The sequence below is a fragment of the Chlorocebus sabaeus genome, unplaced genomic scaffold, assembly GCF_047675955.1.
Source record: "Chlorocebus sabaeus isolate Y175 unplaced genomic scaffold, mChlSab1.0.hap1 unalloc_scaffold_285, whole genome shotgun sequence".
NCBI lineage: Eukaryota > Metazoa > Chordata > Mammalia > Primates > Cercopithecidae > Chlorocebus > Chlorocebus sabaeus.
Window position 1 is genome coordinate 267,305 of NW_027327576.1, and position 17,305 is coordinate 284,609.

General features: G+C 33.1%; 1 protein-coding gene and 3 long non-coding RNA genes across 4 annotated transcripts in view; 3 read left to right on the forward strand and 1 right to left on the reverse strand.

Moving 5' to 3' along the window:
- LOC103215795 (uncharacterized) overlaps positions 1-17,305 on the forward strand; it is a 126,496-nt gene that overhangs the window by 35,765 nt on the left and 73,426 nt on the right.
- LOC140711203 (uncharacterized) overlaps positions 1-17,305 on the reverse strand; it is a 53,771-nt gene that overhangs the window by 23,636 nt on the left and 12,830 nt on the right. The window lies entirely within an intron of this gene.
- LOC140711205 (uncharacterized) lies at positions 851-7,620 on the forward strand. Its single transcript, XR_012092366.1, has 3 exons — positions 851-925; positions 7,155-7,233; positions 7,559-7,620. It is a non-coding gene; the product is annotated as an uncharacterized lncRNA (long non-coding RNA).
- On the forward strand, positions 12,538-17,224 carry LOC140711204 (uncharacterized). The gene is made up of 3 exons (XR_012092365.1): positions 12,538-12,601; positions 14,902-14,992; positions 17,196-17,224. It is a non-coding gene; the product is annotated as an uncharacterized lncRNA (long non-coding RNA).

The window sequence follows — 17,305 nt, forward strand, 5'->3', positions numbered from 1 at the left end:
ACTTCCAGATCTTTCTCTCTGTGTATATATGGTACTTAGAGAAATCCAATTATCAGGACTCAGTTTTTCTAGCAGTCTCTCTCCTTGGGAATAAGTACAAAGATTTTTAAGGTTTTGCTAGTTGATGTAGCCCTGAACAGGGAAGGACAAGTATAAAATAAGTAGTTAGATTTTATTATTTTTACAGTTTCACTTTTTGTTGAGAAAAATATTTCTAATAAGAAATATACATTTGTGATTTGACATTTGTAGGTTCAGCTTTTCAACATTTCAAATATTTCAGGGCACCCTCTCTAGTGTTTTAGGGTGAAGGGAAGCAACAGGGCATTCTTAAGTGGTTTTTTTTGCTGAGAAACAAAGAATGTCATTTTCCTGTGACACAGATTAGTCTTTGAATCAGAGATAGATAATGGAAAAGGGATACAGTAACTGTGTCTTTCTTCCTCATTTTAGGTTATCAAGTTTGTTCCGGTTTAGATATCAAAAGTTATGTCAGTTATTAAGTAGATTTCTAGTTCATCATTGAGGACAGTTTGTGAGGACAAATTATATTCAGGGTATGCCAATTATATTGGCTGTCACTATTTTTTATGAAGCTAAGAGTGAGTGTTCATTGAATGTTATAGGTTGGGGAGGAAGAGTCAAAAATATGTAACTAAGATATTTTTTAAAAACAGAGGGCATATTTTAATTTTACCAAGAAACATGATTTAATATACAGAGGACTGATCTTTTCCCAGATTTTGCTTTTTGTTTTCATTTTTTAAAGTGAGCACCAAGATATATACTAGCAGATTTTATTTTTAAAATATGTGAATTTGCTCATTTATGTTACATCTTTTTTCTCTAAAGTCATTTTGGCAAACAGACTATTGAAAATTCACAGTCTACAAAACTTGAGGAAGACTTTAATCTTGCTACCAAGGTAAAATGGTCTTTTGTGAAGTTGATTTTCTCAGTTGGAATCTAGTTCTGTATAGTATTTACTTTTCATGTTTTGCAGTGCTGTAAGTATCATTATTTCATGTTGGCAATATAAAGTTGGTCAGATAAGAACATTTTATATAAAATATGAGTAGTTGATTTAAACTTTTTTTTTACTTTAGTAAATAACAAATGTTTGGTAAATACTTTGAGGTTGTGAGGGCCCAAAAAAGGAATGGGCTGGAAAATATATAGTGACAGGAACATTATATTAGAAAAAACTTTTCCACAGTAAAGAATATATAAAATCTGGTAAATTTTTATTTGGATAAGTGTACTTACTGTGAGTGTTAAAATTATCCTATTGTAACTTAAAAAAAAAACCTCATGCTTAAATTTGTCTTTAATGGATCACATTACTTATTATAGTAATCAAGGAATCTCTCTGATACTGTTCAGTTCCAAAACTGTGCCACATAGCATATAGGTTTTTTTGCACTTATTATTTTGATATCACGTAGTTTATAGGAGAGAGCTTTGTCTCAGTTTCTCTTCTTGGTTCTTTAAATACACCAAAATAATATTAGAAGTTGTGAAAATTTATTTGGGCATGGTGGTGCATGCCTGTAGTTCCAGCTACCAAGGAGGCTGATGCAGGAGGATTGCTTGAGCCCAGGAGTTTGAGACCAGTGTGGGCAACATAATGAGACCTTATCTCTAATTTAAAAAATAATAGTAGAAATTTAGAAATGTAAATTCTCTTTCTCAGAATCTGTATTATTAACGGATGCCAGTGTGTTTTCTAAGTTACTTAATTAAAAGTATACTTTAAAGTCTTCATCTAAATGAAGAACGCAGGTTTTACCCCAATTAAACAACCAGTTCTGGAATTAGAGACTCTTAATAAGCATATGGCAAGATTTTAATTTCAGAATTTTTAAATTGCAGTTTTTAAACGTATTGTTCTAGGATCTATGATCACATTTGAAAATTTTAAATTTCAGAAGATTTTGTATTCAGTTGTTTACATAATTGTTTTGAAGCTCTTGCATCACTATGAGATACTGCAAGTTAGAAAACATACTTGCGTGCATCCTTGTGTACCCAGAATACAGTCTTGCCTATAAAAAGCATTTTAAGAGGTTTTCAATGTGAATAAATAAGCAGACAAATGAATTTTTATGTTATGGAATGTTACAAGTAAGATAATATGCATAATATATCTTAAAATTAATTCTAATTCATTTCTAAAATATGGTTTAAATTTATATTGTCTTTTAATATTTAGAATGCATAAATTCATGTAAGTTATCTTGAGAAAATATGTCTTAAATAAGAAGACAATCAGTGACATGTAGTAAATAAGAAAGAAGGTTACGCTGTATTTTCCAGTATCCTCCTAGTGGAGTTTAGATTTTAAAAAAAAAATTTAATGAATTTAGTCTCAACTCATGCTCTTTTTTTTTTTTTTTGAAACGGGGTCTCCCTCTGTCATGCAGGCTAGAGTGCAGTGGCACGATCTCGGCTCACTTCCTCCTCCACCTTCCAGGTTCGAGCAGTTCTCCTGCCTTAGCCTCCTGTGTAGCTGGTACTACAGGCACGTGCCACCACGCCCACTTTATTTTTGTAATTTTAGTAAAGACAGGATTTTACCCTGTTGACCAGGATGGTCTCAATCTCTTGACCTCATGATTTGTCCTCCTGGGCCTCCCAAAGTGCTGGGATTACAGCGTGAGCCACTGAGCCCGGCCGAAAGTCATGTTCTATTAAACATATATTTTTAAGGAATACATTACTCTAAAATTCTTATTACCAATACTTTCTTCAGGTGAAAAGTTTATGAAACATTCCTTTTTAAATTTTTTCTCTCTCTGTAGTAAGAAAATTCTCGCTTTTAGGTATTGGCTGACGACCATGTTTAATTTGGTGTCTTCTTATATAATAATAAAATTTAAATCTTTATTACACAGGTATTAACAAAATAACTAATTATAGTGTAAATACTGATCAGCATTATAGGAATATGTTATGAACAAAAGTCTGTATTTTATGTATTTCATCACATGTCTTATAGTAGTTGTTTTTCATTTTCTTTCATGACTGAAGCTATACTTGATTGGTAAGGTCTCTTGTTTGTTTCTCCCTCTTTCACCTTTTTAAAAATGATTTACCCCAGACTTTTTTTCTCACAGAATACATTTTTTCAGTGTCTGCTTTTGAGAGGGCATCACTGTCTCCATTGTCAGCATATTTATTTACAGGTTTCTATTTAGTTGCTATACAGGATTTTCATTAATCAATCATTGCCTTCCCCATGATTTACTCTTTCTTTCTCTGTTTCTTGGAAGAAGCAGAATTTATACAATTATTTATACTTAGCTTTTTGCCACACAGAATAGAAACAACCCATACCATTTCAATGCAAACCCAGTTAAATAAGGTACTATTAAAAACTAAAGTCTCACATTTTTCCACACAAGAGGTAATTAATACAACTGTGAAGAGATATTCCAAAATATAACATGTAATTTAACTTTTTAAATTTTAATTATTTCTATAATATTATAAACTTTGTAAGGGTAAATTTTTGTCCTAGGTTATTTTGGTTAAAAAAATAATCTAGGGGCCGAGTGCGGTGGCTGACGCCTGTAATCCTAGGACTTGGGAAGCCCAGGTGGGTAGATCACGAGGTCAGGAGATCGAGACCATCCTGGCTAACATGGTGAAACCCCGTCTCTACTAAAAATACAAACAATTAACCAGGTGTGGTGGCGGGCGCCTGTAGTCCCAGCTACTCAGGAGGCTGAGGCAGGAGAATGGCGTGAGTCCAGGAGGCGGAGCTTGCAGTGAGCAGAGATTGCACCACTCTAGCCTGGGAGACAGAACGAGACTCCATCTCAAAAAAAAAAAGAAAAAGAAAAAGAAAAAAGAACAATAATAATCTAATGGATACCATCATATTTCTATAATAATAAATTATATGAAGGGGTGAAATGAAATCATTCATTAATGGATACCACCATATTTCTATAATAATAAATTACATGAACGGGGTGAAATGAAATAATTCATTGAAGAAGGGTAAGATAAACATAGAGACTCCATGAGAGAGTCAAGATGACACAGATTATTATTAAAAAAAGAACAAAAAAGTTGTTTAAATGAGAGCAGGAATGCTCTAGAATAAAAGATATTATATAAATGATTTAAAATAAAAAATTAGAAAACATAGCCAGGTAATAAATTACGGCTCAGGTGTTTTTGAGTGACTTGTAGCTGATTTGAATAAAAGGCTGAAAGAAAATATAAGGATAACTATAGGTAAGAGCAATTTATTGTACTCTTTAAAATACCTGGTAGAGAATAATTTGAATGTTTCTAATATATAGGAAAGATAAATACTTATGGTGATTAATATCTCAATTATTCTGTTTTGATTATGTGAATGTATTAAGTGATAATATGTACCCCCAAAACATGTACATTTATACTGTGTCAACAAAAAATTTATAAATGGCCGGGCGCGGTGGCTCACACCTGTAATCCCAGCACTTTGGGAGGCCAAGGCAGACAGATAATGAGGTCAGGAGATCGAGACCATCCTGGCTAACATGGTGAAACCCTGTCTCCACTAAAAAATAGAAAAAAATTAGCCGGGCGTGGTGGTGGGCACCTGTAGTCTCAGCTACTCGGGAGGTTGAGGCAGGAGAATGGCGTGAACCCGGGCGGTGGAGCTTGCAGTAAGCCAAGATTGCATCACTGCACTCCAGCCTGGGCAACAGAGCCAGACTGTGTCTCAAAAAAAAAAAAAAAAAAAAAAATTATAAACAAGGAACGAAAATTTAATTCTCACTTCTTTTATTAACTTTACGTTTTATATTTAATTTAGTCATATTAATGTAGAATGCAAAGTGAAATCTGTTTTAGGCCTTGTCAGCCTTATTGTGAATTATCAATTTTTGACTCTTTGGTTTCTGGTTTAAGATTTCTAATTTAATGTTTGACATATTCTTAGGTTATTTAACTAATTTATCTTACTCTTTGATGTAACCGTGGTAGCTGTTTTGAATATTTTTGATAATAGAGTATAAATAAATAAGCATTTTATTTAAGCTTGTTATTAAAATTACATTTTCTGATCATATGAACAATGTTCTTATTCTGTGTCTCTTAAATTTTTAATCACTTTTTTAAAATCACTTTTAAACTAGAACACTCTCAAAGAAATAAATGTAGAAATTATTAATCTCTAAAAATATTCTGATATCTTTTGTTCATAGTATGTATGTAGTGGTATTATATATACACAACAAATGAATGTATTCAATATTTTTGGATTTTTTAAAAGTAAAGTGCCTATTATCATAGAATCATATGTGAGGGAAGATTGTTAACAGAGTATACAAACTTAACATCGGAAGAATTGTTTTTACTCTTAAAATATCTCTTGCAATGGGGATATTTTATATTATTTCCAGGAAGCCTTATTAACTTTAGTCTTCATAATTATTAAACCTTGCACATACATTTGTTTATTTCTAAAACTCAGGAATCCTGTTGATTTGAATTTTTTAGTTTCTTTCTTCACTTCTCCTGTGAATACTGAATTCTGCTTGACAATCATAGATATACATAAAAACTATTAAATCTTGAACTTGAATAATTATTGCTTAATTTTCTTTATGTGAGATCTTTTCTCCAATTTTAAACTACCATCCTATATGGTGTAAGTAGGCAATTTGAGCTAGTATTATATTGTTTACAGGAACATAAGAAAAGCATGTGAATTTTAAAGCAGGGTTTCACATTTCCATCTCACTTTATAGTAGTACTTATAAATGCCTCGTAATTCTATGGGTAAGCATTTCTCTTCTACAATTAAAAATTTCAAGGTTTTTATATAGGTCATTTTGCAGAATCTTGTTTTAGAATTAAATGTTTTCATTCAATTCAAAGATGCATATTGCAATAATATTTCAGAAATAAATATTTCATATATAAATAAAATTATATTCTTGAAACAAATTTGGAAATATATGACTGAGAAACTTAATCCCACGTTTTTCTCTCTCCTTTAATTTCATTTTCAAAATTACAACAGTCTGTGTAGATTTGTGTTGCTTAATTCTACCCATTTAGTCTATCTTATAAATATTTATTTCCTTATCACTATGTAATTTTCCTCATGTAGATTATCTACTCATACTCGAAATGTATTTATCCAGATCTTTCTTCCAAGCCCCTTGGATGCCTCAAATCTTAGAGGTCTCGAACTGAAAGCATCTTTTTTTTTAATATTTTCCTGCCTCTTTTCTGACTCTTTGTAATCTACTCAGTCATCTGGTTTCCCCATCCTAGTAAATAACACCTAGGAAGTAGCCATGAAATGCTCAAGCACTTCAACCTCCATTTTAACCGTCCCCCACATCCTGCACTTCAACCTTCCTCCAGGTCACCAAGCCAGTCACACACCAAAATTTGTATTATCTACCTTCTTATAATTTTCCATATCTTATTACCGTAATTAACTCTCTACCTATAATTTTGAAGTACTCCTTTCTAGCTTTGCCCCATCTCCCCATGTTCATCTATCTTTACATCACTGGAAGGGTCACCTTTCTAAAATATATTTGTAATGATGTAACTCATCTGCATATTGAGCGGATACCCATTACCTGAAGGGTTAAGTTCACATTCTAGCGTGACACATATCTTACATGGTTTGGTCCCATTTTTTGTCTCTTTAACTCATTTGCTCTGACTGTGTTCCAGTTTTACCACATCACTTTGGCATCCCTCAGTTGCCACGTTGTTTCATGCCTTATTATTTTGCACATGCTGTTGCACCTAGAGTCTTTGTATCCTGACTCTGCACTTTGCCTGTCCTTCCAAATATGGCCCCATTATGGCAGCATTTTCTGTGCTTTTCAGGTGAAACTGATTTTTCTCTCCTTTATGCCCTTATGTATTTTATTGACTTAAGTTGTAGAACTGGTGAGTTATGTTTTTCTGTTATTATTTGTTTTCACATATCTCTACCATTTCTTGAATGTAAACTAGAATTTATCTTCTGTGTGTATTTTCTGCTTCTACTAGGTTAGTGCCTGTGATTTGATAGATACAATGGATGTTTTTGTTTTGTTTTGTCTGACAAATTGAGTGAGTGAGTGAATAAATACAATTTTTTTCTGAAGATTTTTTTCTTGTTGCTTTTTGGTTTTTTGTAATAGGAGGGAGCAACAAAGACAGTAACTGGACAACAAGAAAATGATATTGGCATTATTGAACAAGCTCCACAAGATCAAAAAAGTAAAGATGATTTTATTTTTTTATGCCAAAATAATAAAAGTGGTAATTTAGTGAATATCTCTGAAAATTTTTCTATGCTTAAATGCTATTATTTAGAAAACAATTTTGTAGACCAAATAACAATATCTACTTAAAAAAATACTTTCTGCTGTCTTTTCTCATACTATCAATTCTTTTTTCTGAACCTGCTTCAATTTTGAATTTCTATTTTTGCTATTAACTCTTATTTTTGAAATATTCATAAATGGAAATAGATTTGTATATGTTTTTACACTTTACAGTAATAAATGTTCTCATATATGTGTCTGTGAATAACATTTTGTAGATAAGATGCCCACATCAGAATCAGGACAAAACGAAGATATAAAATCACCTTCTGATTCTGAGGTATGTGTATTGTTGTTGATGTTATTTTAAAATTTAAGTAATGAGTAATCTTAAAACATAGAAAGATGATTTGACTTTATTTTCTCACCTCTGCATGTGTCTATATGAAATTATTTTCTGGCATTTATCAGAACGTACTTTTTAATCATGTGCCAAGTGGATAACAGTTGCATAGTGCAATTCTGCTGATTTGCAGTATTAATTTTGAAGCCAGTGTAGAATAGTGCAAAAGAAAATAAGGCTTAGAAGGCACCAGGAATCTATTTGAGTTCTGAAGTTAAATTTGTCTAAAAACTAAATAATTTCTCTGCGTTCATTTATGGGCAAATGTATGATTCTATGTATATCTAGATATACAAAAGCTCTAACTGGATTCAGGGAGAAAGAGTTTAAACTGTAGTCTTAGTCTTGCTCAACTTGGAACTTGAAAAGATCATGCCTGGGACTTGAAAGTATTGGTATATTTTGATTATCCAGTATATATCTGAAAGAACATTTCAGGAATTGGATAAACATGAGAAATAGGACACCTGTAAAACTGTAATAACAACAATTTGGTTGAGTAGTATTTTAATAAGCAGGCATTCTTTTCACAAATAGAAATCTTTGAGTCCCTTTGTGGCAGCCATGTTTGCAGCCACATAAGTATCAAATAATAATGATGTATTCCAAGGTCACAGCTGTGGATGTGAAAGAGATAGGAATGGCCTTACCACTTAGAAGCAGCAGCTGCGTAGTGGTAACAACAATGAGTGGATGTCAAAAAATAAGTCTGTATTTTGGTTCTGTCACTTACTATCTATGGGAACTTGGAAAAAATCATTTAACCTAATCAAATACCAGTAACCTTGTTAATAAAAATAGTGCTCATATCTACCTCTTAGGTACATGTGATGAAATAATGTTGTAACAAATGTGAAAAGATTTTGTAAACTGGAAAGTCTGTATACGAATGTAAGATGAAATGATCAAAGTAGCATTTATGTGAGAGCAGTATTGTTAGCACAAGAACGGGGAGTAGGAACAGGCATGTGGATTTCTAATTTTGGGTAAGGGGATGGTAACTTTCAGCAGGCTACAACTGCAGATTTTCCATAGAAATATAGCAGTTTGGAAAGTTAGACTTTCCTGATGAGATTTTCAATGTTTTGACCTGGAGTAATTTCTTTCTGAGCACTAACTGTGTTAGGCAATGAGACTCTGAATATCCAAGATGAGGGATTATGCTGTAGTAGTAGGAAGAGAATAACAAATAGAAAAAAATTATAAGTCACTAAAACTTTTTCTTAAAAACAAAACAGAGAATGTTTGGTTAGAGAAAATTGAAGAACTTTATAATTAGCATGGGTGTGGTAGTGGCAGTGGAATTCTGTGGTCAGAGTAGATCTTTCTGAGACTGCCATTTAATCTCCATCTCAAAGATGAGGCGTAGGCCATATGAAAGTCTAGGAGGAAGACATTCTAAACAGAGAGAACAGTGGACTGTATTTGTTCATCATTTTGTTCTTAACCTAGAATGACTAGGAAGTAGAAAGTGGGGTAACCACCAACATCATCATCATCCTCATTATTCTAAAGTGAAGAAAAATCTGCAAATATGTGTCTGGCACATGTTACACGTTTCACGAATACATGTTTTTGTTTTTCTTTTTATATGAAGGCTTGCTCTACTTTTCTGAAGTTGTATCTTAATCAATCACATACTTTAATGACTGTTTGCTTTCATTTAAAAGTAACATAAATAAAAATTTTCCTTCTGAATCTTTCCTTTTATTCAAACAGTTCTTTATCAGCAAAAAACTTGTAAAAATTATTCTTATTATCTTAAGCCCTTGTTTTCCTAAATGAAACAATTTCTACAGAGTTCTATTCCTACTCTGTATGACATACTCTGAAAATTCTCTTCATGCCCTGCATAGTTTTTAACAAAAATTCTATAATTATGCATATGTCAAGTGTTTAATCATATTGTGTTCTGTTTAAAATGCCCTATTATTTTTGGTGAGGACTACAGAGTAAGGCAGATACTTTGAATTTAATTCCTTTTGTACACGAGTGAATTTTTTCTGAATATGTTTTATTTTCCATGCTCAGTAACCTAGTCAATAGCGACATGAAGATAAAAGATAAGTTTGATATACAGAGCACATTTGAGGTTTCCTCTTGAAATGTTTTGGTGTTCAATATGTGAACAGCTTTAAATCTAATTGCCTTTAAAGTAAAAAAAAATATATGTTTTAAGAAATTTTTTTTTTTTTTTTTTGAGATGGAGTCTCGCTCTGTCACCAGGCTAGAGTGCAATGCCTGATCTCAGCTCACTGCAGCCTCTACCTCCTGGGTTCCAGCAATTCTCCTGCCTCAGCCTCCTGAGTAGCTGGGATTACAGGCACCTGCCACCATGCCCAGCTAATTTTTGTATTTTTAGTAGAGATGGGGTTTCACCCAATTGGCCAATATGGTCTCGATCTCTTGACCTCGTGATCCACTCGCCTTGGCCTCCCAAAGTGCTGTGATTACAGGTGTGAGCCATTGTGCCCAGTCCATAAAAAAGATTTTAAATAAAAGTATTGATGCTTGTCATTTTTATTATTTTAAAATTGAAAATATTTATTGATGTGGCTCACGCCGTAATCCCAGTGCTTTGGGAGGATGAGGCGGGCGGATCACTTGAGATCAGGAGTTCAAGACCAGCCTGGCCAACATGGTGAAACCCTGTCTATCCTAAAAATAGAACAAGTTGGCCAGGCGTGGTGGCTCATGCCTATAGTCCCAGTTACTTGGGAGGCTGAGGCAGGAGAATTGCTTGAACCTGGGAGACAGAGGTGGCCGTAGGCCAAGATCACACCAAAGAGCCACGCTGCAAGACTTCATCTCAAAAAAACAAAAAAATGAAATAAACAAATTATTTATTGATATTACCTTTAACAGATTATCTCTAAGAGTGCTGGACAGAATTATATGTGTTTACCTGGCGCTATATATCAAAATGATGTCGAAACAATAAATCACAAAATAGAAGGTAAGAACAATTTTTTTAATTTAAAACACCATTTGGCCAAATGTTTGTCTAAATGCGTGAGGACTGATATACTCTGACAGCCAAAGAAAATTATTTTTTAAATGCATAGCATAGAAGAACAAAAGGAGTGAAACTTATATGTCTTCTCAGGTGTTAGCAACAGATTATATTGACAGTGCCAAAAAAAAGAGCGGAATTATTAGTTTAAATTCAATATACTGTAAGACCTGAGCAAAGGAGTAAAAGAGGAAATGAAGACAGAGGAAGACAGAGAATACATGGAGTACATGAGGCAACAAGAAGCAGGCTTATATAATGGCGGATGGTAAAATAAAATAATTCTTTAGAAAAAGATAGGTCATGGTTAGAAAGATTTGAAGAATATAAAGTGACCTTTCATTACCAAAATTTGCCAGGGAATTATAGCAAAATGTTGTCTCTCCTGTCTTTCTCACTGGTGGGGAAGCATTAGGGATGGAAGCACCTGACCATGGAGAGTTGTGTTTTATCTGCAATAGGTGAATATAAGCATATTTGCACAGCCATGCATGTATATAATTTGTCATATAGACTCGGTATAGATCAGAAGTTTTCAAACTGTAGAAAATCAGCTGAATACCTTGTTAACAATGCACGCTATGATTCAGCAGGCATGGGATTCTGGCATTTTTAAATAAGTTCTCAAGTGATGCTGATACTGGTGGTCCTTCAACCTCACTCTTAAGTAGCAAGAGAACAGCCTTTCCTTTGGAAAAATCTGGAAGAAGGGCAGTTGGATAGAAGGTCAAGACATAACAGGTTCAAGGGAAAGCATTATATTACTTTTATTTCTGAGTATGTTTCTGGCCAGAGGGGAAAAAAGGTAAATAAATAGTAATTACAGATGTCAGATACTACCCCTAATCAAAGAGAAAGAAAGTGTTGGGAAAATTGATTTTAAAAGATGTTGAGTGGGAAGAATCAAGACCACAGATATAGACATTATTTTGGCTAAGGAAGAGGGATTGTGAGGCAGGAAACGGGGCAAGAAAGAAGATAGCCAGGCAACTTTAGAGTTTCTGAAAAGGAAATGTGAGTGAATTCACTTCAGATGCATTTAGAATATTTCTGTTATATATTCGTTTTCTGCCTCATGGCTCTCAGTACTCCTTGGACCTTACATGGACCTTGATTTAATTCTATGAAATGTTGGAAATTTAGGTTACTTACAGCACTCATTTTTCCTATAAGTTTCTAATGTTTCTCCAAGGAGTCACAAGTTGATTCTGAAGATCTTGTTGCATTGAGGAAATACTATCTCATTGTAATTACAGTAGCTTTTAATTTATATGCAGTACAAGTTCTTTAAGCTTATTTATCTAAAACACATTCACATCAAATATATTGTCATGGCCTACTGAAATTTCAAAGGATTGGATGTATATTTTGCTAATATCAAAAAGTTAGTATCTTGAAGAATCTTACTTATTGATAAATAATCTTTTTTGAAGAACCGTGTAATAAAGATTGCTTAATCAAACTAAGTAATAATAAAAAATAAAAACTTAGAAATGACAGATGATAGGTAATTAAAATTATCTGAGTGAACAGCAAATATCTGACATAGTGGGTTTCATGGGAGAAGAGAATATGACTTCTTTTGTGAAGAAATAATTAATACAAATTAGTCAAACTTTTATTTTTCTTTTGCATTCTAATGAATATGAAGTTAATTTTTAGATTTTTAAGATTGCAGTTCTAACCAATTGACTATAGAAGTGGTGGTTATTATCCACCGATAGAATATACAGGCTACAGAAGAAAGTCCACAGATTCATGAATGAAAATAGATTTGTATATGTTTTAAAAATTTATAATAAGAAATGTTCTCATGAATGTGTCTGTGATTAACCTTTTATAGATCAGAGGTTCCCAACAGAATCCAAACAAGAGGAAGATAAAGAAAATGCTTGGGATTCTGGGGTATTGTATATTATTGATGTTATTATTCTCTAAAAATGTTAATATTGAGTGATGTGCAAATACAAAATCAGAGGCTTTGACTTGGTTTTCTTACCACTGCATATGCTCAGAAGAAATTCTGGTATTTCTAAAAACACACTTGGCTGGGCACTGTAATTCATGCCTGTAATGCCAGCACTTTGGGAGGCCCAAGGAGGGAGGATCACCTGAGTTTGGGAGTTTGAGACTAGCCTGGTAAATATGGTGAAATCCTGTCTCTACTAAAAATACAAAATTAGTTGGACACGGTGGCACATACCTGTAATCCCAGCTACTTGGGAAGCTGAGGCAGGAGAATTACTTGAACCCAGGAGGAGGAGGTTGCAGTGAGTTGAGATTGTACCATCACACTCCAGCCTGGGTGACAGAGTAAGACTCTGTCTCCAAAAAAAAAAAAAAAAAAAATACTTAAAAAAAATCTATGTGCTAAGTAGATTACTGCTTGATAGTGAAATTCTACTAATTTTCAGAATTAGTTTTAGACACGAGTTTAGTATAGTATAAAAAATAAAGCTTAGAATTCACCAGTAATTCACATGAGTTCGAGGCAAAGTTTGGCTGAAAACTAAAGAATTACTCTGAATCCACCTTTGGGCAAATATATGATTTGGTGGTATATCTAGATGTAAAAAAGTTCGAATTAGATTAATAGAAAAATAGTTTAAGCTGCGGTTTTGTACAACTTGAAACATGAAAAGATAATGCTTTGGACTTGAAATAATTGACATATGTATATTGTCCAGTAGAGATCTGAAGGAATATTTTAGGAGAAAATAATGCATAAAGAGTAGGAAACCAGTGGGACTGTAATAACAACAATTTGTTTGAGTAGTGTTTTAAAAAGTAGAAATTATTTTTACAAATAGAACTCTTTGAGTCCATCTGTGGTAGCCATGCTTATAGCAACATAAGTACCAAATAATAATGATGTAGTCCAAGGTCACAACTGTGGAAAGACACAGGAAGTGACTGACCTCTTAGATCCAAGCCCCTGCTGCACAGTGGTAACAGAAATGAGATGTCAGTAGACAAGTCGACTTTATCTAATTTGTCCATAGACAAACAAAAAAAAAAGACTTTCTAATACTTGTCTGCTTTCATTTAAACATAACATAAGTTTTCCTTAGTACTTTTTCATTTTATTCAAGTACTTTTTCTGTCAGCATTTTATCAAAAACATTTTGATTATTTTAAGCCCCTGTTTACCTAAATAAAGCAGCTTCTACAATGTTCTGAGTATACTTTATATGACTTATTCTTAACATTCTCTTCATACCATGCATCATTTTTAACACTAAATAATTCTATAATCATGAATATTTTCGATGTTTAATGCAGTATGTATGTGCGGCAGCCCTCCTTTCCAGGGAACACCAGCTGCAGGGAGTCTGTCCCTTGCAGACCTCTGACCCGGCGACAGATGAATAAAGTACATTGACACACAGATATTCTGCTCTGTCAGTCCAGCTGAGGGTGTCCAAGTGGCTTATAGACTCCCTGCTGAGTTCTGTAAACAGTTGCCACTATGGCCCTGATCAGCTAGTCAGACTCACAATTATTCAGTAAGATTAATTAACAAAAGCTTGGGTCAACACCATTAGAGGGTAATTGACATTGTGGACTTCCCGAGTAAAAAGCCCTTAAGCACCTGTGGTACATCAAAGGTTAGTCTTAAGATTATATGAGTAAATTAGCTAGCTAGGTAAACTACTCTGCCTTCCTTTATGACTACTTTAATTTGTTTAACTAAAGGTGAAGATCAGGTTGCCTTCAACCATATCTATTACCAAAATTATGCAAACTTCTCAGTCTTCCAAGCAGATTTGTGTCTATCTCTATAACTATCTCTAATATTTTTCCCACCAGCCTGATTGAATTCCAACTTGTGTTATGGCAGGTAGCAAGTGTATTATATTTTGTTTGATGTGCCTTCTTGGTTTTTGGTGAGGAAGATAAAGTAAGATATTTTTAAGTGAGTTGCTTCTTGAAATATGCAGATAAGTGTATATTTTTGTCAATATTATTTATTTTTTCATGCTCAGTAACTGAGTCAATAGCTGCATGAAGATAACAGGTAAGTTTTGATCTAGATAGCATATGTGAGGTTTTCTATCAAAATGTTGTGATTTTCAATATGTGCCTATCCTTAAATCAAATTGCCTTTGAAGCCAGAGATTGAGTTTAAAAATATTTTAATTAGGAAATTTTATGCCTCTTTTGATTTTAAAATTGAAATTATCTATTGATACTACTTTTAACAGAGTCTCTTTGAGAGTTCTACAAAGATTCAAGTGTGTACACCTGAGTCTATTTATCAAAGTGTAACGAAGCATATAAATAGAGAAGTAGAAGGTAAGAACCATTTTTATTTGAAAAGTCTTTTAACCATATGTTTGTCTAAATGCATGAAGACTGATATACTCTAATAGCCAAATAAAATTACCCACTAAATACATAACATTGAAAAGAGAGGAATAAAATGGTAAGTTACATTTTATTCCTTGTATAAGTTGACAACAGGATATATAGAGAGTACAAAAAAAAAAAAAAAAAAAAAAAAAACCAAATTATTTGAATCCAAAATACTCTAAGACATGAGGAGAGTCAGGAAATAAGTAAGAGAAAAGGAGTAAAAAAGGGAATGAAGACTAAGGAAGACAGAGAGAGTATAGGGAGTTCATGAAGTAAGAAGAAGCAGGTTTATTAAATGGAGATGGGAAAATATATATATATATATTTAGAAAAGATAGACAATGCGTAGAAAGATGGTAAGAATATAAAATTCCAAAACTTCCAGTCCCAAAACTTGTCAGAAAATTATAGTTAAAGTTTTCTCACTTTTCCTGTCTTTCTCACTACTGGGAAGGCATTAGGGATGGAATTATCTGAGCATGCAGAATTGTGTTTTATTTGCAATAGGTGAGTATTAACAAATATGCATAGGTGTGCATCTATATAATTTGTCATATATACTCAGTATAGACCAAAAGTTATGAAACATTAGAAAATCAGCTGAATACCTTATTAATACACAGTATCATTCAGCACAATTGAGTTTCTATTAGTAAGTTCTCAGGCGATGCTGATACCAGTGGTACTTGGAGCTCGCTCTCAGAAGCAAGGGGAGAGGCCATTTATGGGGAAAATGTGGAAGAAGAGCAACTGAATAAACGGTCAAGACATAACAGGGTCAAGAGAAAGCATTATATTCCTTTTGTTTCTGAGTATACTATTAGCCAGAGAAGAAGAAGAAGAAAAAGATGAAAAAGCAGAAACTGTAAATTTAAGATACTCTCACTAAACAAGGAGAAAGGAAGTGATGGAAAAAGAAATTTGAAACAGTGTTGGATGGAAAGAATTCTACAGAGTTAGAGGGTTTTGTTTATTTTTTATTTTTATTTTATTTTTTTAATAGAGGCATTCTAGGCAGATAACAGGGGACAAACAAGAAAGAAGGTAGGCAGGTTTTGTCCTCTGAGAAGGACAGTTGAGTGAACTCTCTTCAGATGCATTTAGATTATTTGCACTCCCGAAAGTAGTTTGTGGGCACTCCAGAGACTACCAGAAGCAGGAGGCCTACTAGAATTGGGAGAACCACAGTGACTCATTAGGTTTCTCTGTTACAATCAGGCATGACAAATATATATTTTGTTGATGTTAGCTATTCAAATGAGATATATTTGAAACTAAGAACATTGACTTTATTTTTAAGAAAGTGTGTTGAATTGCCATTCCACAAAAATTTATTATAGACTAATGATACACCAAATCAGATGAATTGTAGGAACTAAAAATTACTGAATTTATATTTGAATAATAAGATTGCTTTTTAAAATAAATATTGTGGTGACTTAACAATATAAAAAGTTATTTGTGTTTAATACATCTATTGCAATTAATTTTTATATAAATATGTGAATATTGAAAGCTTATAAATTATTTCCATGATGAGTTTTATACATCTTGCATGAGTGGATCAAGAAGCATTCAGATGGATAAAATAGAGGATACAGAAATATAGGCATATGATTACACCGTATGGTTATGGAAAACAATGAATATTTATATTTAGTATTATGACCTAAGTGTATATCCAAGCTGATCAATTCATAACACTTCACAGATGAGATGTCAATTCTACATTCAGCTGAACTCTCATCAGAACTATGTACCTTTCCAAAGATAGGCCCGTATTAAAGAACATGATGAATAGAATAATATAAATGATTCTAGTGTGTTTCCTTAAGTACCTGGTATGGCATTCCATGTTCAGCTTTGACATTTATTTTCTCATATCAATTCTTTTTACATGTGAAACACAATCTTGCTTTTGAAGTCTTAACTGCATGATCTGTGAAACCTATATTTATATTTTCTTCAGTGTATTCTTGTCATGTGTGCGTCCTAAATAAACCAAAAGAAAACTTCCCAAATCTAAAGTATTCATTCTCAAAGACGACCAAGAGGACTCAGTTAGATACTCTCACTGTGTTCATTTGTGGTTGGCTTTGTCATATTTACTTATGATTGATGATAAATCTCTTTCGCTTTTTAGAGCCTCCTGAGAAGTCATCTGCCTTCAAGGTAGTTTTATAATTTCATTTTGAATGACTTCTTAACTATGTATTTTGTGAAGTATCCATTCTTGATTAATCATTGTTCTTC